At 37.0% G+C, this 22,822-nt stretch overlaps 1 protein-coding gene across 3 annotated transcripts in view; it reads right to left on the bottom strand.

Moving 5' to 3' along the window:
* CALCRL (calcitonin receptor like receptor) overlaps positions 1 to 22,822 on the bottom strand; it is a 130,544-nt gene that overhangs the window by 58,724 nt on the left and 48,998 nt on the right. The window contains exon 3 of one of the 3 annotated variants that reach the window (XM_070475894.1): positions 9,572 to 9,734. The exons of the other annotated variants lie outside the window; for them this stretch is intronic. The gene's annotated coding sequence lies outside the window, so the exon portion shown is untranslated. The remainder of the gene's footprint in view (positions 1 to 9,571; positions 9,735 to 22,822) is intronic. 3 annotated transcript variants of the gene reach the window in all.

The raw sequence follows: 22,822 nt of genomic DNA, 5'->3' as shown, positions 1-22,822 counted from the left end.
TTAGCTAAGAGAATTTCTTTCTAGCTGTTTTTAAATTGCTGTATGATTTTGAGAAAATCAACTCAATTTTCCTCTGCATGGTTTATCCAATTAGAGTAGAAAGTAGATGGCATCACTGACTCGATGGACATGAGTTTGAGCAAGCTCCAGAAGTGGTGATGGACGGGGAAGCCTGGCTTGCTGCAATCCATGAGGTCAGAAAGAATTGGACGCAACTGAGCGACTGAACTGAACTGAGCTTACCCAACTAGAGAATAAATACTCAACTTGATTTTTAGCTTATTTTCTCTTGCATCCTGGTTAGAAGATGTATGCTGGAGTCAGAGAGCCATAACTACAAACTTAAGCTTATACAAACTTAAACTCACTAAAGTCTATGTCTTGTCCTCAATGTGGGTGTACAAGTATTGGTGGAATCAATGCTTCCTAGAATTTTTTTCATCATAACTCATCTTGTCAGTGTGTTAAATTGCATGATAATGTAAATAATTTATCTTGTAATAAATACCCAAAAAGCATTAGCTCTTGCTATTATCATTATTACTGGAAAAAAGTGGAAATGTTAGTTTCTCAGTTGTGTCTGACTCTGCAACCCAATGCAACCCTCCTCTGTCCAAGGGATTAGCCAGGCAATAATACTGGAGTGGGTAGCCATGCCTTTCTCCAGGAGATCTTGCTGACCCATGTTATAACAATTTGTCGCTACAACACTAATCTCAACTGAATGAATCAGGAAAGTCCAGCATACATATTTTAGTGACTTGGCCAAGGTCACATAGATACGTAGGACTGACACCAATTTAAGACCTCAGAATCTCTGACCCTGTATCTGGGCCCCTTTGCCCTGGATGATTGTGACTCAGAGGATTAAGTCTTTTATTTGGATAAGTAAGGATTAATAAGTACAGAATACATTTCTATTTTGCTTTTTCAGTTATTTTACTTAACCATTCATTGCATTGAATTTTATTTTTATTCATAAAACACATTTTTCACACAATTTCTTCTTTTAATTCTTTTCCTTAGAAATGCTGTGACTTTCTTTTTAACATACATTATTTTAAAATATTGTGATTTTTTTTTAACTTACATTAGTAAATGGCTTGACAATTCAGACTTGCCATTCTGTTAAGGTACCAAAATAAAAAGAATATGTATTGTCTTAAGCACTTTAAAATGCAACTTAGATGATGAAATGCCTCGAGGAATTCAGTTTCTCATCTTACCCTATTTATTGAGCAATTACTTTCACCTAGTTGTATTGGGAGACAGAAGTGAACATAAGATTTGTGCTGTCAATGCAAATATTCATCAAGTTTTAGAGTGGTAATTTTATGCTGATTTTAGAGCCTTAGTTCAGTGTTTATAAACACAGTCCATAAGAGACATTAATGAGGTTCTAAAAAGGAATGATTTCACAACATTTAAGACAGGAAGCCAAGGCTGGGCCTGTCAGTACACTGTCAGTCAATGAGTCAGAGCAAGTTACACACCTTTGCAGGTGTCTCATTTATAAAACAAAGGAGTAGGATATGATAAATATTGAATAAAAGTTCAAAATTTATATCTTAAAAGATAGTTAACATAGGAACAGTTTTGTTGAAAGTAACCCAAGTCCAAAATATTCTTGAATCAAAGTCATTCCTGACACTGTTTTCCCTGGCTCAGGAAGACTTTTCCCAGGTCTCCTACTACCAATTATCCAAAAAGAGTGAGTTTGTATCTAAGGCAGTGGAAAGTGGACCACTTGGCTAAATGCTTTTTCTTTTGTTAAATGAGAATTCAGGGAAAATATATCTAGGCCAAAACTAAATACAAAAATCACGTCTTCATTTGACTTCTTTATATACTGCCTCTTTTTGAGAGCCACTATTACTTTTGAAAGGCTGTTTACAAAAAAGTCTAGTTCTCTCTTCTACATTGCAGAAAATTGAAATTAGAAAAGCAAACATACTTCATAAGCCCTCTTGCCAGACTTCTCAGAATGGAACCTGATCAGTTCATCTAGGCCAAGCTAAACTTATTACCATCATCATTGGAATAGCCTTAATGCTTCTAATACTGGAAACCAACAATTTCTGAAATTTGGCTACATTGGGTTTTTATCTCTTTTTTCACTTAACAGAAAATGACCTAGGTAAAAATTTAAAAATCATAGGGTGCCAGAAATTACAGCACATGTTAAGGAATGATTCAACAGTATACTCAGAAAGTTAATTAATGAAAAAGTAAGAAAGATTATTACATTTAATTCATCAAAATCCCATGCATTACTTAGCATATAAAAGCACATCTACTGTTTAAAAAGGCAATACAAATTCTCAGAAAAACCTCCAGAAAGTAGTTTTGAAGAGACGGACACAACTGAGTGTCTAACACTTACTTTATTTTTTTTTTCAGGTATTGGAAAGTTTTTATTGGAATATAATTGCTTTATAATGTTGTATTAGTTTCTGCCATACAGCATCATGAATCAGCCATATGTATGCATATATTCCCATTACTCTTTTTTTTTTAATTTTTTTTTAATTTTTTATTAGTTGGAGGCTAATTACTTTACATAACACTTACTTTAATAATAACTATTAAACTCCAAATGCTAAGAAAACATATATTGTAAATATTGTCCCATTGACTAACGATACAGTTTTCCCTTTTCCAGAAAGCGACTGAAATAAAGTAACACCCGACTGATATTTATAATTAGCATAATCGAGGAACACTGTGTGATATCAGTTACAAGCAGAGGCAGTAGTTATGCTGGCCACAAATATGAGTTAAAACTTTGTGATTTTAAAACCCAACTCAGCCTCACACTTGCAAGTTAAACAACTTCAATAAGAATTGTTTTCTCATTTGCAAAATAGTTTTAAACCAGAAAGCTATTGTGAAAATAAAATCAGATAATATATGTAAACATTTTACAACTCAATAAGTGCTAGCTGTTTTTTATCATAATTATATTACATTAAAATTTTTTGAAATATAAGTATTTAAATTATTTTGTTTAAGCTATTATAGCTTTATTTGCCACAATTTTAATAGCATTATAGGTGAAAATTAATCCTATATTTCAAGATGATTGTCATAAGCATCTTGACTTTTTATATTATACAGAAATGTTTCTATTCTGTCATTTAAGTCAGTTATGAAAATATCAAATTAAGTGAGTGATAACAAGTCTATTCCCAAATATGTCCTAGTTAATAAATAACTGCATATTTCCTAATACTGCTCTAGCACATCTTCTGTACACACTATAATCAGTCACATTGTAAAGAATATAACAAGTTAATCCAATTAAAAACAAGATTTAAAACCTCTCAGATTTGACTTTAATTTTATGTTAATTGTAACAACCTTTACTAAAAATGTATTGGAACCAAAAAGAAAAACATTGACTCTATGCTTACTTGCTTATCTAATGAACATTCCAAGTTGAATAGCTGAATAACCATTAAAGAAAGATAATATTGTGATTAAATTTTGGACTTCATTTTACACTCTGAAGTACTTACTCACAGGAATTATTTTCCCATTGTGGGTATAATTAGCCATTTCCGATGATTTTGGTCACCTTCTTTTTATTTGAAAGAGGCAAATGGCCAAATATCAGGCCAATTAGTAAAAGGTGGGAGGGAACCTAAAAAAATGCTTTGTACTTGATGGGACACTTGCTCCAGGAGATTTGATATGGAAAGAATTGCTCGTCCAAGAGCATAGAAACAGAACGCATCTTTCCAGCTCTTTGGATTACAAGCTTTATACCTACTTCTCCATGAAGTCAGGAGTCAAGTTCTATGCGAAAACGTGTTTTCTTCCTCAGACAATAAAATCAGAAAATATGCAATTCTACTGAAATTTTAATTTAAATTAATATAGTAGTCCATCATAAATGTTACGGTATTTTTGTTTTTTGACGTTTTCAATTTCTCTCAAATCACACATGCATACTGTACCTACTAGTATGTAGGAAGCATAGGAACTCTACTGATACAGTCAGTCCAGCATTTTTTTTTTCCCCCTGATAAAATGACCCTCTCTTTCCGCTGGAAAATCTATTCACTGTGATTGAAGTGAGGCTGTCCTGCTGAGGTGGGAAGTTATTGAAAAGAGTTCAGATTAACACAATCCTCTGACTTCGGTTGATTTAGGCATGGAAATGTGGTCTAAGCTATACCATCAAAATTCTCCCTGGGACATTTATTTTAGTGTTATCTGGGAAGATTTTCTGCTGGAGTTGCAAGGCAAATAGTACATTGCTATTGAGCTGTCCTCATACATCCTTCTTGGCGAAGGAAATTCCTCCAGTATTCTTGCCAGGGAAACCCCATGGACAGAGGAGCCTGGTGGGCTACAGTCTGTGGGGTCACCAGAATCAGACATGACTGAGCATGCATGCATGCAGTCATACATACTTTTTATCATATGGAGAAAACCTGTTTTAAAAGTGAAGCCAAGTAGAGATAATCAGCTGAGAGCTGGAGATTAGTAGAGAATCCCATGACATTTTCACTCTCTTATAGGAGTGAAAAACTGATAATTTATATACAAAAATTCAGATTTTTTATCCCATTTGTGGCATGTTTTAATTGTGTTATTCTAAGCTACAACAAAAATGAAACAATATACAGGAGAATTAGCAAGAAAAAAAATTATTGAACTATAGTTCATTCCTGGAAATAAACCCTGGTTAAAATTCTTATATCACAAATATTTCCCTTTCATGAAGTTATTAATAGGTTAAAAAAATGTGAAAGGAAAAAAGGAAAGAAGGAAGGAAAGGAAGGAAATAAGAAAGAGGGAGCAAATAGGGAAGGAAAGAGAAAAATCAATGTGTGTGTGTGACAGGTAAATGCGTGCTTTATTTAAACTAACTCTTTTTTTTCATTATTTTTCTAAAATATCAAACAGAATGTTGATAATACTGAAATTTGTACCATTACAAACTTCTTTTTCTCACAACCATTAAACCTAACTATGTCTTAATATTTTTAGTATACTCATTCATTCATTCATTCAAGCATTTATTTAAATATAAAATTTCTTTGTTTGAAATATATATTTTAAAACTTATGCCAAGTACGAGAGATTCAGAAATGCTTTAATTTTTTATCTTGAGATAGTAAAAAATTTTATAGGGGAAAAAGATGTACAAATGTCATTAATAAAGTGTGCGTGCATGCTCAGTGGCTCAGTCTTGTCAGTCTCTTTGCAACTCCATGGACTGTAGCCTGCCAGGCTCCTTTGTCCATGGAATTTTCCAGGCAAGAATGCTGGAATGGGTTGCCATTTCCTGCTCCAGGGGATCTTCCCAACTCAGGAATCGAACCCGTGTCTCCTGTATTTCCTTCATTAACAGATGGGGATTCTTTACCACTGCACCACCTGGGAAGCCCAATAAAGTGTATACATAGTCAATAAATATTTTTTTTAGTGTTTTGATCAGAGAATGGTGCATTTTACATGGGAGAAGTGTGTGTGTGCACGTACACGCATGTGCTGAGAGAGAAATATGCACAGTATAATACTTAAGTAGAGTTTCAATAAATCTGTAATTTGATGGACTTCCTTGGTGGCCCAAGGGTTAAGACTCTTCCCTTTCACTGGAGGGAGCATGGATTCCATCCCTGCTTAAAGAACTAAGATCCTGCATGCTGCGTGGCATGGCCAAACATTCATTTTTTTCTTTTTAATTCAGTAATTTGAAAGTGTCAGGTACTAAACAGATGCAAGTATATAAGAGATAAGACCTTCTTGAAAGACAGGGATGCAAGTTAAAGATGGTATCTTCTGTCACATTGAAGAGTTTTGATTTAATGCTGTAAGCTAGAGATTTTCATCTCTGTGCCCACACTAATTGCTGGCGATGGCAGGCAGCACTCTTGCCCTGAGCAGTGACTGGGTTGAGTCTTGACTCAGTGAGCTTCCTTAAGGCATCGGTGATGTCTGCCATGGGCATCATCCTGAGAAGTCATGACATGTTTTCTAAAAATTTGCTAACCCAAATTATTTTTTATTATTTTTATATTTTTATATTTTTATTATTTTTATAATTATTTTTAATTATTTTTTTAGCTGCAAAAAAACAATTGATAATTGTAGATGAATTAAGCAGTAGGACACTATGTCAAGATTTTTCTTTTACAAAGTAGGAGGATTAATTCAAAGATGGTGACAAAGGCAGTCATACAGAAAGAGACAAATTAGAATACTGCAGTGGCTTCTAAGGAAATGAGGCAAGAAAATAATCATGGAGGCTGCAACTGGGATTAATAATGATGGGCATGGATAGGAATATGTAAAAGTCAGGGATATTAAATAGATTTAATCTGTGAAGATATGAGAATTCAGCTGAGTGTAATTAATGAAGTCCCCAATTGAAGTCCTTAAAGGAAGTCCCTCAATTCTAATATGAGTCTCTGGCTTCCAATAAGGAATATAGGGAATACAATAGAGGAAAAAAGATGGTGGGAAAATACATGAGTACAGATGAGATATTTTGACGAAGAAAGTGCCTGAGTATTTGTCTACATAATTCTAAAAATTCGTAAGGAAGGGCCTTGAAATAAAATGTTCACACCCATCATCATGCAATAGAACAACTTAGCTGCTGCTAAGTCGCTTCAGTCGCGTCCGACTCTGTGTGGCCCTATAGACGGCAGCCCACCAGGCGCCTCTGTACCTGGGATTCTCCAGGCAAGAACACTGGGGTAGGTTGACATTTATTTCTCCAATGTATGCACGAATGCTAAGTCGCTTCAGTCATGTCCGACTCCGTGCGGCCCTATGGACAGCGCCCACCAGCCTCCTCCATCCACAGGATTCTCTAGGCAAGAATACTGTAGTGAGTTGCCATTTCCTTCTCCCAGTAGAACCGCAGAAGGTACCATTTTGTCCAGAAAAGCTGTCTATAATGGGAAGAGAATAGACAGTGTACTCTAACAGATATATATGGAATTGAATTAGAGCACGTTTCAAACACTAGTGGAATTTTAGACAGTCCTTCCTTTAAAAGGAAAACTGTGTGTTAATAGCCAGTATAGGTAGAGCATTCTAGAGTCCAGGCATAGGTTCCTAAAAGAGCAAGACTTGTGTGAGTAGGGCAGAGGTGCCGGTCTGCAGGAACTTGAGGTTCATTAGGAAATCAGTGGGGGGAAACCTGGATATGTGACTTGAGATGTTTCCTAGGCACCCTGTCCCATGATGCTCTCTACTACTGCTGTGATGTTGCACATACCAAACAACCTATTTTTAATTATTTAGTCCTGTGACTAAATCTGGGATGTAATTTAAAAATAGATTTTCCAGTGCAAAAGAAGTTGTACCGGAAGAAGCTCCTTGCAGAATTAAGCCATGCTTAAGTGAGAACGGCTGCTTAAGAACAACACGTTCCCTGTGAAAAATGATGGCAAGTCCCTTTCAGCGAGTCTAACCTTTACGGAGTGCTATTATCAACTCAATTGTATGTTTTTTCCTGTTTCACAAACATGTTCCCAAAAGACTTTTAAAATAGCTTTCTTTCCTGCTAAATTGTTGTGCCAAGCACTTTTTCTGAATCTTAACCTTAACTGGATCAGGATGTGTGAAAGAAGAAAAAAAAAAAATGCCTTGTCATGCTTTACGTGGTATAATAGGTCTTAACAACATCAGTAAAGCATTTTTCTAACCTGACTATCCTTCCTCTCACTGAATCTTTAGACAGTGCATCTTCATGAAAATGAAAAATACCCTGAAGAAACAACAGAAGAGACAATTTACCGAAAAAAAAGTCATCATTTTAAATCAAGTGAAAAATCTGTCCACTGAAGTAGGAATTTCTTACAAATAAGAGAAAAAAATCACTACAGAAAATAAATGTTTTGTAAAGTTAAAATAATCTAAAGAAAATAAATTAATCATATGAAATGGTTGTTTAGGTATCCAGTATGTTGGTCTTTCTTTTTTTTTCTTTTGGAGGAAAATAAAAGAATCATAATATCCTGAAATCTATCTTCGTCATTTCAAAAGAATCCCATGCATTGCTGGGGCACGTCTGTCAAACTGCAGCTCAGGTTGTTGTGCTATGTGTCTCTGTCTTTCCAGAGATAAGTGTTTCCCCAGCAAGTCTTTGTAAATAGTAATAAAAATAGCAATCTCAGAAAAGGAAAAAAAAAAAAAAATAACAGTAAGGAGGAGGGGAAGAGAACCAGGAGGAAGAGGAGAAGGAATAAGAGGAAAGTAAATAAAAGATAAACATAGCTTGAAGGGCCAATTTGTTGGAGGTTATGTCTCGAAAACTCACATGCAGCTTTCTGGGACAGGAGTCAATGCATCTATCTGAAGATTATGCTGCCTTTGGCAGCAGATAACAACTTTTTAAAACTGACAGTAGGGGTTTGGGGAGAAAAAAAAAAAGACAGGAAAATGGTAGAAAGCAAATACAGGGCAGAAAGCACAGGTTTTTGCATCAATGGGCTCTGATTTGAGATATCAGCTGTAGTATTTACAAACTGGAAATGCAGGCAGAAACTAAATCTGCAGCCTTTACCTGGTTTCTGTAGTTCTCAGGTGAGCATAACATTTCTATCTTAAGTATACTTATGATGGTTAAATGTAATAACCCACATAATCACCTATTGCTATCTGGGAAGCGATAAGTACTATGAAAGTAGTGGTCTTCCTTCTCCCCGGCAGCAGAAGAGAATGCCAAGGTTTGCTTTAATTGATCCTAATGACAAGACTTGCAATTTAGGGTAAAATTATACGTAATTATTTAACAATGCCAACTCTGTCCACTTATTGTAAAGGTGGAGATTATTGGTCATCAAAGTTATGGGATTTAACATGGTCAAAAGAAAGTGACAGTGAATACTATATCCAAAACCACTTATGTCTTATGAAAACTACTGCTTTGCTCTCTACATAACACTGCTAACTCTTGCTCTGTTAGGAGGTGCCATTTCATGTATATACACAAAAATATTGTTGTTTTTGCTTAGTCGCTAATTTGTGTCCAACTCTTTCATGACCCCACGGACTGTAGCCCACCAGTCTTCTCTCTTCATGAGATTTTTCAGGCAAGAAGACTGAAGTGGGTTGCCATTTCCTCCTCCAGGGGATCTTCCTGACCCAGGGATCAAACTCGAGTCTTCTGAATTGCAGGTATAATCTTTACTGCTGAGCCCCCAGCCTATTTTAGGGGGCTTTAGGGGGCTTTCCTAGTGGTTCAGCAGTAAAGAATCCACCTGCTAATGCAGGAGCCACAGAAGATGCTGGTTCAATCTCTAGGTCAGGAAGAATCCATGGAGGAGGGCATAGCATGGCAACCCACTCCAGTATTCTTGTGTGGAGAATCCCACGGACCGAAGAGACTGGCGGGCTATGGTCCATAGGGTCGCAAAGAGTTGGCCATGACTGAAGCGGCAGCATGCATGTATGCATGCATATATGAAAATATGTGTATTAAATATATACATCAGGACTTTTTCTGAGAAACTAATAAACACCAGCACTCAAGTCTCTTCTTTAGATTCCCGGGACAATATTATTAAGGAGGTAAAATCTTTTTTACTTTGTCACAAATACATACCCTATGAAGGTTTCTGCATCTGCATTATCAATTGTTGTTTTTTATTTTCTTAATTCCTTGATTTAAAAAAAAGTAAAACTGCAGGTGTCAGATATATTATCTGGAAATATCAGGGAGTTACTAGGTGAAGACAGAATGGCACAAAGATATAATATGTAAATAGCTGAAAGAGAAAAAAAATGCAGCAGTTCTTCATTAAGCTTATTTTGTGGTTAAAGACAAATAAAATTTAATACAGACATATAAACACAAAATAAATTAATAATTTATTATTTATTAATTGAGTCATACTATTTTTGTTTTAAAACATAATGTTCCCTTTTAATATAAAATAGTATGAATATGGGGCTGTAAGTAGCTGGACTTTATCATTTCCTTCTTATTGTCAAAATTTAATTCTGGACAACCTCAAGACCATCCCCAGCCAAAATAGAAAAAGTACAGAAAAGAAAAATGTTGATATGTTTATTTGTGGCAAAGAAACAATAAATGTAATACTTCATCATCTAAAATAATTTTAAGCTAAAAAATAATTTGTTGTTCCGTAAAATTGCATATATTTAGATTTAGCTCTTAATATTTTATGAAAATTACATGTAATTGTTTGATTTAGCTCAGTATTTCATGCAACTTATATGTATTTAAAAATTGGAAATAAATTCATTGACTAATGAAGATGTTTAGAATATTCCATTCACAGTTCAAACTGAAATTTTCTGTTAAATATCTTTATTGTGAAGAAAAATCTTATGGGGATTCCACCTCTGTATAATGGTGGTGCTACTGATAAGAAAAAGGAGGATAAAAAAAGAGAAAGTATTGGGGAACCTAACACTATTTGTTAGTCTGCTTGTTTGTGTGTAAATCGCAACCCACTCCAGTACTCTTGCCTGGAAAATCCCATGGACGGAGGAGCCTGCTAGGCTACAGTCCACAGGGTCGCAAAGAGTTGGACACGACTGAGCGACTTCATTTCATTTCACTTCACTTCACTTCATGGTCTCTTAAAGGAATCATTGCTTAATGGAGCTGGAGGAATAAACATTCCTGACTTCAAGTTATACTACAAAGCTATAGTCATCAAGACAGTATAGTGCTGGCACAAAACAGAAATTTAGACCAGTGGAACAAAATAGAAAGCCCAGAGATGAATCCAAGCACCTATGGGCACCTTATGTTTGACATAAGAGGCAAGAATATAGAATGGAGAAAAGACAGCCTCTTCAATAAGTGGTGCTGGGAAAACTGGACAGCTACACATAAAAGAATGAAATTAGAGCACTTTCATTATACACAAAATAAACTCAAAGTGGATTAAAGACATAAATGTAAGGCCACAAACCATAAAGTTCTTAAGAGTTAAAGGTAGGCAGTACATTCTTTGACATAATTCACAGCAAGGTCTCTATGACCCACCTCCTAGGTGCAATGGAAATAAAAACAAAAATAAACAAATGGGACGTAATTAAACTTAAAAGCTTTTGCAAAGCAAAAGAAACAATAAACAAAATGAAAAGAAAACCCTCAGAATGGGAGAAAATAATTCCAAATGAAGCAACTGACAAAAGATTAGTCTCTAAAATATATAAGCAGCTCATACAGCTTTATATCAGAAAAAACAAACAGCTCAATCAAAAAAAAAAAAAAAAAAAGGGCAGAAGGCCTAAACAGGCATTTCTTCAAAGACATGTGAAAGTGAAAGTTGCTCAGTCGTGTCCGACTCTTTTCGACCCCATGGACTATATAGTCCATGGAATTCTCCAGGCCAGAATACTGGAGTGGGTAGCCTTTCCCTTCTCCAGTTGATCTTCCCAACCCAGGGATCTAACCCAGGTCTCCCGCATTGCAGGCGGATTCTCTACCAGTTGAACTAGAAAAGATGCTCAACATCACTATTAGAGAAATGCGAAAAAAAACAAAAAACAAAAAACCTACAATGAGGTATCACCTCACACCAGTCAGAGGGCCATCGTCAAAAAAAAAAAAAATCTCCAAACAATAAATGCTGGCGAGGATGTGGCGAAAAGGAAACTCTCCTGCACGGTTGGTGGGAAAGTAAACCGATACAGCCATTATGGAGAACATTATGGAGATTCCTTGGGGAAAAAAAAAATAAAAAGCTAAGAATAAATCTACCATGTACTGTAGTCACTCCGTGTCCGACTCTTGGTGATCCCATGAACCACAGGCTGACAGTCTCCTCTGTCTACGGTGATTCTCCAGGCAAGAAGACTGGGGTGAGTTGCTATGCCCTCCTCCAGGGGATCTTTCCAACCCAGGTATCGAACCTAGGTCTTTTGCATTGCAGGAGGATTCTTTACCATGTGAGACACCAGGGAAGCCCAAATCTACCATGTGACCCAGCAATCCCACTACTAGACATATACCTTGAGACAACCACAATTCTAACAGACCCATGTACCCCAGAGTTCACTGCAGCACTATACACAATAGCCAGGACATGGAAGCAACCTATATGTCCACAGATGGATGAATAAAGAAGATGTGGTACATATATATAATGGAATATTACTCTACCATAAAAAGGAACACATTTGAATCAACTGCAGTGAGGTGGATGAACCTAGAGCCTATTACACTGAGTGAAGTAAGTCAGAGAAAAAGAAATATGGTATCTCAACACATACATATGGAATCTGGAAAAACTGTACTGATGAACCTATTTACAGGGAAGGAATGGAAACTCAGGTGTAGAGAATGAACTCGCAGAGACTTCAGGGGAGGGATAGGGTGGGGCGAATGGAGAAAGTAGCATTGACATATATAAACTCTCATGTGGAAGTTGCTCTTTAACACAGGGAGCCCAGCCTGGTGCTGTCATGAACTAGTGGTGGTGGTGGGGGATGGGGCCTTAGGAAGAGAGGATTTATCTGTAATTATGATTCATGTTGTATGGCAAAAACCAATACAACATTGTAAAGCAATTTTCCTCCAGTTAAAAAAAATGTTTTTTCAAAAAAGTATAATCATTGCTTATCCTGTGTTTGGTACTTAAAATAAGCAACTAATAACTTTTGAAGAAAGATGTGGTTTGGTCCGTGTGTGTGTATATGTGTGTTCTTACATAAGAAAGAGAGAAAGAAGGAGGGGAAGAGGGAGAGAGACAGAGAAGGAGCAAGCCAAAACTGGAAGACAGAAGGACAGGATTTCCATTTTATTTCCTGCACAAGGAAGGTGTGATGGAATTCACATCATTAAATACACACATTAACTAACCAACTGGAAAATCTTTTAGTCAGCGGATATAAGAAAAGCGGAATTCTCGGGGGAAAAAAAAAATAGAACTGTTTTGTGCAATAACGCTAATGATGCTTTATGAAGGATCTAATTATTGTATTTTCAGGGTTGAACTTTGGCTCTCTCATCCTGAAGAAACCCTCTCTGAACTCCTTGTGTCCCTAATGTTCCCACCCTGGAGAGGCCACACCCTCTTACAGCACACTATCACATTAGACTTAATTCAGTCTGTTTGCTTACTTTCTCCCACCAAATGTGAGTGCTATTTGAGGCATTTGAGGGCCTTGCTTTAGTAACCCTTGGGTCCCCAGGATGTTGCCTGGGGGTGTAACAATCTTTACCATTTTTCAAATGAATAAAAAAATGAAATAAATATGCATCACAAATATGTCTAATTATAATGATTAACATATTTTTAATGATCTATAAAGTATGATCACAGCAAAGTTCAAGTGTATATAGGAAGAGTATAAGACTGGTTAAAACAGTTTGTCTCATTCATTTGTCAAATAAAGAAAAGAACTTCAACAAGTCCAAAAATGTTTTCTCTCATACTCTTGAAAAAACATTAAAATAAAATTGGTGGGTGATAATATGGCAATCAAAATGGGCAAGTGGTGAACATTTTCAAGTGAACTGTTTCTTTTAATTCTAAAATAGTGCATATTCAAAAGGCTAGTAGTGTATTTTTTCTGTTAATCCTAGAAATGCGTGCTGACTTTTATATGCTAAGAGACAAAAATCTAAATGTAAAAATAAAAGAATGAGAAATCACTGGGCATAAACCAAAGTCTGAGACACATACAGTTAGATATAAATATATGCTCAGTTCAGTTCAGTCACTCAGTCATGTCTGACACTTTGCGAACACATGGACTGCAGCATGCCAGGCCTCCCTGTCCATCACCAACTCCCAGAGTTTACTCAAATTCATGTCGATTGAGTCAGTGATATCATGCAACCATCTCATCCTCCGTCTTCCCCGTCTCCTCCCACCTAAAATCTTTCCAAGCATCAGGGTCTTTTCCAATGAGTCAGATCTTCATGTGAGGTGGCCAAAGTATTGGAGTTTCAGCTTCAACATCAGTCCTTCCAGTGAACACCCAGGACTGATCTCCTTTAGGGTGGACTGGTTGGATCTTCTTGCAGTCCAAGGGACTCTCAAGAGTCTTCAACATTACGGTTCAAGAGCATGAATTCTTTGGCACTCAGCTTTCTTTATAGTCCAACTCTCACATCCATACATGACTACTGGAAAAACCATCTCCTAGACTAGATGGACCTTTGTTGGCAAAGTAATGTCTCTGCTTTTTAATATGCTATCTAGGTTGGTCATAACTTTTCTTCCAAGGAGTAAGCATCTTTTAATTTCTTGGCTACAGTCACCATCAGCAATTATTTTTGAAGCCCCAAAATATAAATTCAGCCAAGTTTTCACTGTTTCCCCATCTATTTGCCATGAAGTGGTGGGACCAGATGCCATGATCTTAGCTTTCTGAATGTTGAGTTTTAAGCCAACTTTTCCACTCTCCTCTTTCACTTTCATCAAGAGACTCTTTAGTTCTTCTTCAATTTCTGCCATAAAGGTGGTGTCTTCTGCATATCTGAGGTTATTGATATTTCTCCCGGCAATCCTGATTCCAGCTTGTGCTTCTTCCAGCTAGAGTTTCTCATGATGTACTCTGCATATAAGTTAAACAAGCAGGGTGACAATATATAGCCTTTACATTCTCCTTTTCCTATTTGGAACCAGTCTATTGTTCCATGTCCAGTTCTAGCTGTTGCTTCCTGACCTGCATACAGATTTCTCAAGAGGCAGGTCAGGTGGTCTGGTATTCCCATGTCTTTCAGAATTTTCCACAGTTTATTGTGATCCACACAGTCAAAGGCTTTGACACAGTCAATAAAGCAGAAATAGATGTTTTTCTGGAACTCTCTTACTTTTTTGATGATCCATTGGATGCTGGCAATTTGATCTGTGGTTCCTCTGCCTTTTTTAGATCCAGCCTGAACATTTGGAAGTTCATGGTTCATGTACTGCTGAAGCCTGGCTTGGAGAATTTTGAGCATTACTTTACTAGTGTGTGAGATGAGTGCAATTGTGTAGTAGTTTGAGCATATATGCTACTTCATATTATTTTCTTTAGCCTTAAGCGTGTGTTGCAAAATACTGCATTTAAAGCATTTCAATAGCTTTGAGTTGAGTGCTGAATAAATGCAGGGTTTTAAGTTTGGTCAACCTGGGGATCACAGAGGAAAAGGAGTCAAGGTTGACTCTAGCAACAAGAGATGTGACCTAAAGTTTCTTGTGCACTGTGCAATATGATTACTAGGATTTTCACCTCTACATGTTGTCTTGACTTCTGTCACTAAACAAGCTCTATATATTTTGAACAAAATCATTTATCTTTGGTAGTCTCAGTTGTTGTTTTTTAATCTGTAGAGTAAGAGTATTAGACTAGATTTTTAAGGTAATTTTTGTTTAATTCTGTTTTTCTGAAGGGAAATACTATAGCTTTTATAATACCTTATGATTAAACAGTAGAAGTGAGAAATAGATTTAAGGGACTAGATCTGATAGACAGAGTGCCTGATGAAATATGGACGGAGGCATGTAACATTGTACAGGAGACAGGGATCAAGACCATCCCCATGGAAAACAAATGCAAAAAAGCAAAATGACTGTCTGAGGAGACCTTACAAATAGTTGTGAAAAAGAAGGGAAGCGAAAAGAAAAGGAGAAAAGGAAAGATATTACATTTGAATGCAGAGTTCCAAAGAATAGCAAGGAGAGATAAGAAAGCCTTCCTTAGCAATCAATGCAAAGAAATAGAGGAAAATAACAGAATGGGAAAGATTAGAGATCTCTTCAAGAAAATTAGAGCTACCAAGGGAACATTTCATGCAAAGATGGGTTCGATAAAGGACAGAAATGGTAGGGACCTAACAGAAGCAGAAGATATTAAGAAGAGGTGGAAGAATACACAGAAGAACTGTACAAAAAAGATCTTCATGACCCAGATAATCACGATGGTGTGATCACTCACCTAGAGCCAGATATCCTGGAATGTGAAGTCAAGTGGGCCTTAGGAAGCATCACTACAAACAAATCTAGTGGAGGTGATGGAATTCCAAATGAGCTATTTCAAATCCTGGAAGATGATGCTGTGAAAGTGCTGCACTCAAAATGCCAGCAAATTTGGAAAACTCAGCAGTGGTCACAGGACTGGAAAAGGTTACTTTTCATTCCAATCCCAAAGAAAGGCAATGCTAAAGAAGGCTCAAACTACCATACAATTGCATTCATCTCACACTCCAGTAAAGTAATGCTCAAAATTCTCCAAGTCAGGCTTCAGCAGTACATGAACCATGAATTTCGAGATGTTCAAGCTGGTTTCAGAAAAGGCAGAGGAACCAGAGATCAAATTGCCAACATCTGATGTATCATCGAAAAAGCAAGAGAGTTCCAGAAAAACATCTATTTCTGCTTTATTGACTATGCCAAAGCCTTTGACTGTGTGGATCACAATAAACTGTGGAAAATTCTGAAAAAGATGGGAATACCAGACCATCTGACCTGCCTCTTGAGAAACCCATATGCAGGTCAGAAAGCAACAGTTAGAACTGGAAATGGAAGAACAGTCTGGTTCCAAATAGGAAAAGGAGTACATCAAGGCTGTATATTGTCACCTGCTTATTTAACTTATATGCAGAGTACATCATGAGAAACGCTGGGCTGGAAGAAGCACAAGCTGGAAACAGGATTTCCAGGAGAAATATCTATAACCTCAAATAAGCAGATGACACCAACCTTATGGCAGAAAATGAAGAGGAACTAAAGAGCCTCTTGATGAAAGTGAAAGAGGAGAGTGAAAAAGTTGGCTTAAAGCTCAACATTCAGAAAACTATGGTCATGGCATCTGGTCCCATTACTTCATGGGAAATAGATGGGGAAACAGTGGAAAAAGTGTCAGACTTTATTTTTGGGGCTAAAAAATCACTACAGATGGTGATTGCAGCCATGAAATTAAAAGACACTTACTCCTTGAAAGGAAAGTTATTACCAACCTAGATAGCATATTAAAAAGCAGAGACATTACTTTGCCAACAAAGGTCCATCTAGTCCAGTGGTCATGTATGGATGAGAGAGTTGGACTGTGAAGAAAGCTGAGTGCCGAAAAATTGATGCTTTTGTACTGTGGTGTTGGAGAAGACTCTTGAGAGTCTCTTGGACTGCAAGGAGATCCAACCAGTTCATCCTAAAGGAGATAAGTCCTGGGTGTTCATTGGAAGGACTGATGCTGAAGCTGAAACTCCAGTAATTTGGCCACCTCATGTGAAGAGTTGACTCATTGGAAAAGACCCTGAAGCTGGGAAAAATTGAGGGCAGGAGGAGAAGGGGATGACAGAGGATGAGATGGTTGGATGGCATCACTGACTAGATGGACATGAGTTTGGGTGGACTCTGGGAGTTGGTGATGAACAGCGAGGCCTGGTGTGCTGTGATTCATGGGGTCACAGAGAGTCAGACACGACTGAGCGACTGAACTGAACTGAACTGAATGCTGTATTACTGCAAATTCATTAAGAATTGAAAGCTAAACTAAAGCAAAATTTTCCTCACTAGTTTTTTATAAACATACAACAAAATATTACAGTTTGCAAAATAATGCAATTTGAGATTTGATACTATTTTAATATATTTATATATATACTTAGAAAATTTATTTTTAGATTTTGATTTTTAGCTGTAAAAATCTACAGTGAGTAGATTTTTAAATACTCACTAAAAATCTTCAGTGAACTTTTTTCTCTTCCCAATGCCTTAATAAATAAGGTGACACTTTTCAGAAGCATGACAGTATACATTAAAGTTCATTTAAAACAATTGAATAATATACAGTTTAGGAATAAAACTCAAAGATGTCCATGTGATATGCATAAAATTACATTACATACTATATACCTTTCTTTTTATAAGGTAGGATGATATGGAAGCCTAACCACCTACTAAATAAAGTAAATCAATGAATTCAGTATAATATTGCATTGGGGTCACTGTTCTGTACAAATAAAAATTTTAAACCTCCCTTCTGCAGTTTTTTTTTCCTTTTGTTATAATCCAGAACAGATTTTCAATTTTATTGTAATTCATATACAAATCCTCCCATCTCAGAAAAGCAACCAAGAATATTTTATTAAAAATAATAATAATAATTTAATCATTGTAGAGTTGAGTGAAATGATTATACTACTCCAGTGACAGCTAAACAAGAGTGTGACCAAGAAAAAAATAAGATTTACAAATGCAGGTTTTTCCTTAACATTTTTACTCTATTCTCTCTTCCTTCATGCTCTGCGTAGTTCATAATTAAACAACATTTTATGGAAATGTAGAACTTGCTTTTTCCTAAGAATTAACTAGCAATTACTTTTTCAAGAAAGTACAAATAAATTAATTCAGAACACAGAGCATGTTTCCCATTCCTCTTGGTTAGAGGTCTAAAGTCTTTTCCTTTCTTCCCTTTTGTCTCCTCCCAGTTTTCTCCCAGGACTGTAGCAATACTGTGAGCTCTTTGTGAAGGCAAGTTTTACATGTGAATGCTCTTAATTGACTCTGTTTATCAAATAATGATGGATAATAGCCTTGATCTCTGGGAAAATGTTTACAACAACACTGAAGTCTTTTTTTTTTTCTGCCTTCTTCTCCACTGGATTAGCTTTTCAAATTTATTTGTTTTGATTTAGGGAAAAAAAATCTTAGTAGTGTCAGGATTTTCCTCAGGAACAATAAAGGAGATATTGTGATTTAAGCATCTGTCAGAGAGAGAATGAGAAGAGAGAGAAAATATTTCAAATAGTGGAAGGAACAAGTGCAAAAATATTTTTTTAAAGACTAAGAGAAAAGCAAGAATATCAAATAGGCACAGTTTTTACCTCTCAGAATTTTGACTTTTAAATAGAATTTGAAATTTAAAGAAGTTTGGCCTTGGAGTACAGAATGAAGCAGGGCAAAGGCTAATAGAGTTCTGCCAAGAGAACGCACTGGTCATAGCAAACACCCCCTTCCAACAACACAAGAGAACACTGTACACATGGACATCATCACCAGATGGTCAACACCAAAATCAGATTGATTATATTCTTTGCAGCCAAAGATGGAGAAGCTCTATACAGTCAGCAAAAACAAGACGGGAGCTGCCTGGGGCTCAGATCTTTAACTCTTTATTGCCAAATTCAGAGTTAAAATGAAGAAAGTAGGGAAAAACACTAGACCATTCAGATATGACCTAAATCAAATCCATTATGATTATACAGTGGAAGTGACAAATAGATTTAAGGGACTAGATCTGATAGACAGAGTGCCTGAAGATCTATGGATGGGGGTTTCTAACACTGTAGAGGAGGCAATGATCAAGACCATCCCCAAGAAAAAGCAATGCAAAAAGGCAAAATGGTTGCCTGAGGAGGACTTACAAACAGCTGTGGAAAGAAGAGAAGCGAAGGAGAAAAGGAAAGATATACCCATTTGAATGCAGAGTTCCAAAGAATAGCAGAGAGATATGGAAGCCTTTCTCAGTGGTCAGTGCAAAGAAAGAGAGGAAAACAATAGAATGGGAAAGACGAAGAACTCAAGAAAATTAAAGATACCAAGGAAACATTTCATGCAAAGATGAGCACAATAAAGGACAGAAATGGTAGGGACCTAACAGAAGCAGAAGATATTAAGAGGAGGTGGCAAGAATACACAGAAGAACTATACAAAAAAGATCTTCACGACCCAGACAATCACGATGGTGTGATCACTCACTTAGAGCCAGCATCCTGGAATGTGAAGTTAAGTGGGCCTTAGGAAGCATCCCTACAAACAAAGGTAATGGAGGTGATGGAGTCCCAATTGATCTATTTCAAATCCTAAAAGATGATGCTGTGAAAGTGCTGCACTCAATATGCCAGCAAATTTGGAAAACTCAGCAGTGGCCACAGGTCTGGAAAATGTCAGTTTTCATTCTAGTCTCAAAGAAAGGCAATGCCAAAGAATGCTCAAACTACTGCACAATCACACTCGTCTCACACTCTAGTAAAGTAATGCTCAAAATGATCCAAGCCAGGCCTCAGCAATACGTGAACTGTGAACTTCTAGACATTCAAGCTGGGGATTTAGAAAGGTGGAGAAACCAGAGATCAAATTGCCAACATCCATTGGATCATCCAAAAAGCAAGAGAGAATTCCAGAAAAACATCTACTTCTGCTTTACTAAATCTGCCAAACCCTCTGACTGTGTGGATAACAACAAACTGGAAAATTCTTCAAGAGATAGGAATATCAGACCACCTAACCTGCCTCTTGAGAATTCTGTATGCAGGTCAGGAAGCAACAGCTAGAACTGGACATGGAACAATAGACTGGTCCCAAATCAGGAAAGGAGTACATCAAGGCTGTATATTGTCACCCTGCTTATTTAACTTATATGCAGAGTACATCATGAGAAACGCTGGGCTGGAGGAAACACAAGCTGTAATCAAGATTGCTGGAGAAACATCAATAACCTCAGATATGCAGATGATACCACCTTATGGCAGAAAGTGAAGAAGAAATAAAGAGCCTCTTGATGAAAGTGAAAGAGGAGAGTGGAAAAGTTGGCTTAAAACTCAACATTCAGAAAACGAAGATCATGGCATCTGGTCCCATCACTTCGTGGCAAATAGATGGGGAAACAATGGAATCAGTGACAGACTGTATTTTGGGGGGCTCCAAAATCACTGCAGATGGTGACTGCAGCCATGAAATTAAAAGATGCTTGCTCCTTGGAAGAAAAGTTATGACCAACCTAGATAGCATATTAAAAAGCAAAGACATTACTTTGGCAACAAAGGTCCATCTATTTAAGGCTATGGTATTTCCAGTAGACAGGTATGGAGGTGAGAGTTGGATTATAAAGAAAGCTGAGCCCAGAAGAATTGATGCTTTTGAACTGTGATGTTGGAGAAGACTCTTGAGAGTCCCTTGAACTGCAAGGAGATCCAAGCAGTCCATCCTAAAGGAGATCAGTCCTGGGTGTTCACTGGAAGGACTGATGTTGAAGCTGAAACTCCAATACTTCGGCCACCTCATGCGAAGAGCTGACTCACTGGAAAATACCCTGATGCTGGGAAAGATTGAAGGTGGGAGGAGGAGGGCACAACAGAGGATGAGATGGTTGCATGGCATCACTGGCTCGATGGACATAAGTTTGAGTAACCTCTGGGAGTTGGTTGGTGATAGACAGGGAGGTCTGGTGTCCTGCAGCCCCATGGGGTCACAAAGAGTCAGACACGACTGAGAGACTGAACTGAACTAAAACATTCATTTTGTTTTCCTTGACATTGTATGCTATTATATATGATTACTGTAAGCCTGAGTATCTTAAAACTTTTAGGGTAATTGCTATTTAGCTGATGGCTGCTCTAGCATAGTTTTTATATCATACTTTTTATCAGTTAATTAAACATTATCTCCCCCTCCAATATGAGGAAACCAAGAGAATGTTATAAGACTATAATATTATTTAAGACATTGTTATTCACATATGAAGAGAACAGTTTGGAGCAAACTAAATTTTCAGCATATAATGAAAATTATTCTTCCTTACAGGAGGAAAAACTCTCCTAAGTATTAATAATTGTTGTTGTTCAGTCCCTAAGTTGTGCCCAACAGTTTCCCATCCCATCAAGTATAGTATACCAGGCTCAGGTGGCCAAAATATTGGAGCCTCAGCTTCAACATCAGTCCTTCCAATGAATATTCAGGGTTGATTGCTTTAGAACTGACTGCTTTAATCTCTTTGTGTTCAAGGGACTCTCAATAGCCCTCTCCACTACCACAGTTTGAAAGAATCAGTTCTTCAGCACTCAGCCTTCATTATGGTCTGTCACATTAAAGTCTGTCACTGTTTCAAAATTTTCCCCATCTATTTGCCATGATATGGTGGGACCAAATGCCATGATCTTCGTTTTTTGAATGTTGAGTTTTAAGCCAGTTTTTTCACTCTCCTTTTTCACCCTCATCAAGAGGCTCTATAATTCCTCTTCACTTTCTGCCATTACGGTGGTGTCATCTACATATCTGAAGATGATTATTGATTTTTCTCTTGGCAGTCTTGACTCCAGCTTGTGATTCACCCAGTCTGACATTTCACATGATGTACTCTGCATATAAGCTAAATAAGCAGGGTGACAATATACAACTGTACTCCTTTCTAAATTTATAACCAGTCTGTTGTTACATGCTTCATGATCTGCATACAGGTTTCTCAGGAGGCAGGTAAGTGGTCTGGTATTCCCATCTCTTTAACAATTTTCCACAGGTTTTTGTGATCCATATATTCAAATGCTTTAGCAAAGTCAATGAAGCAGAAGTAGATATTTTTCTGAAATTCCCTTGCTTTCTTTAATATCCAATGAGTGTTGGAACTTGATCTCTGGTTCTTATGCCTTTTCTAAGTCCAGCTAGTACATCTGGATGTTCTTGGTTCAAGTAGTGTTGAAGCCAGGTTTGAAGGATTTTGAGAATAACTTTGCTAGCATGTGAAATGACTGCAATTGTACAGTAGTTTAGACATTCTTTGGCATTGCCCTTCTATAGGACTGGAATGGAAACTGCCCTTTCCAGTCCTGTGGCCATAGCTGAGTTTTCCAAATTTACTGACATACTGAGGGCAGACTTCAACAACATCATATTTTAAGATTTGAAATAGCTCAACTGGAATTCCATCACCTCCACTAGCTATGTTCCTAAGGCCCACTTGCTTTCACACGCTGGGATACTTGGCTCTAGGTGAGTAATCACACTATTGTGATTATCCATGTCATTAAGACTTTTTGTGTAATTGTTCTCTGTAGTCTTGCCACCTTTTCTTAGTGCCCTGTGCTTCTGCTAGGTCCTTACCATTTCTGTACTATATCATGCCCATCCTTTCATGAAATATTCCCTTGATATCTCTAATTTTTTTG

This window comes from Odocoileus virginianus, chromosome 13 (assembly GCF_023699985.2).
Source record: "Odocoileus virginianus isolate 20LAN1187 ecotype Illinois chromosome 13, Ovbor_1.2, whole genome shotgun sequence".
Taxonomy (NCBI): Eukaryota; Metazoa; Chordata; class Mammalia; order Artiodactyla; family Cervidae; genus Odocoileus; species Odocoileus virginianus.
The sequence above is the reverse complement of the archived record's forward strand: the minus strand, read 5'-3'. Positions and strand labels throughout refer to the sequence as shown.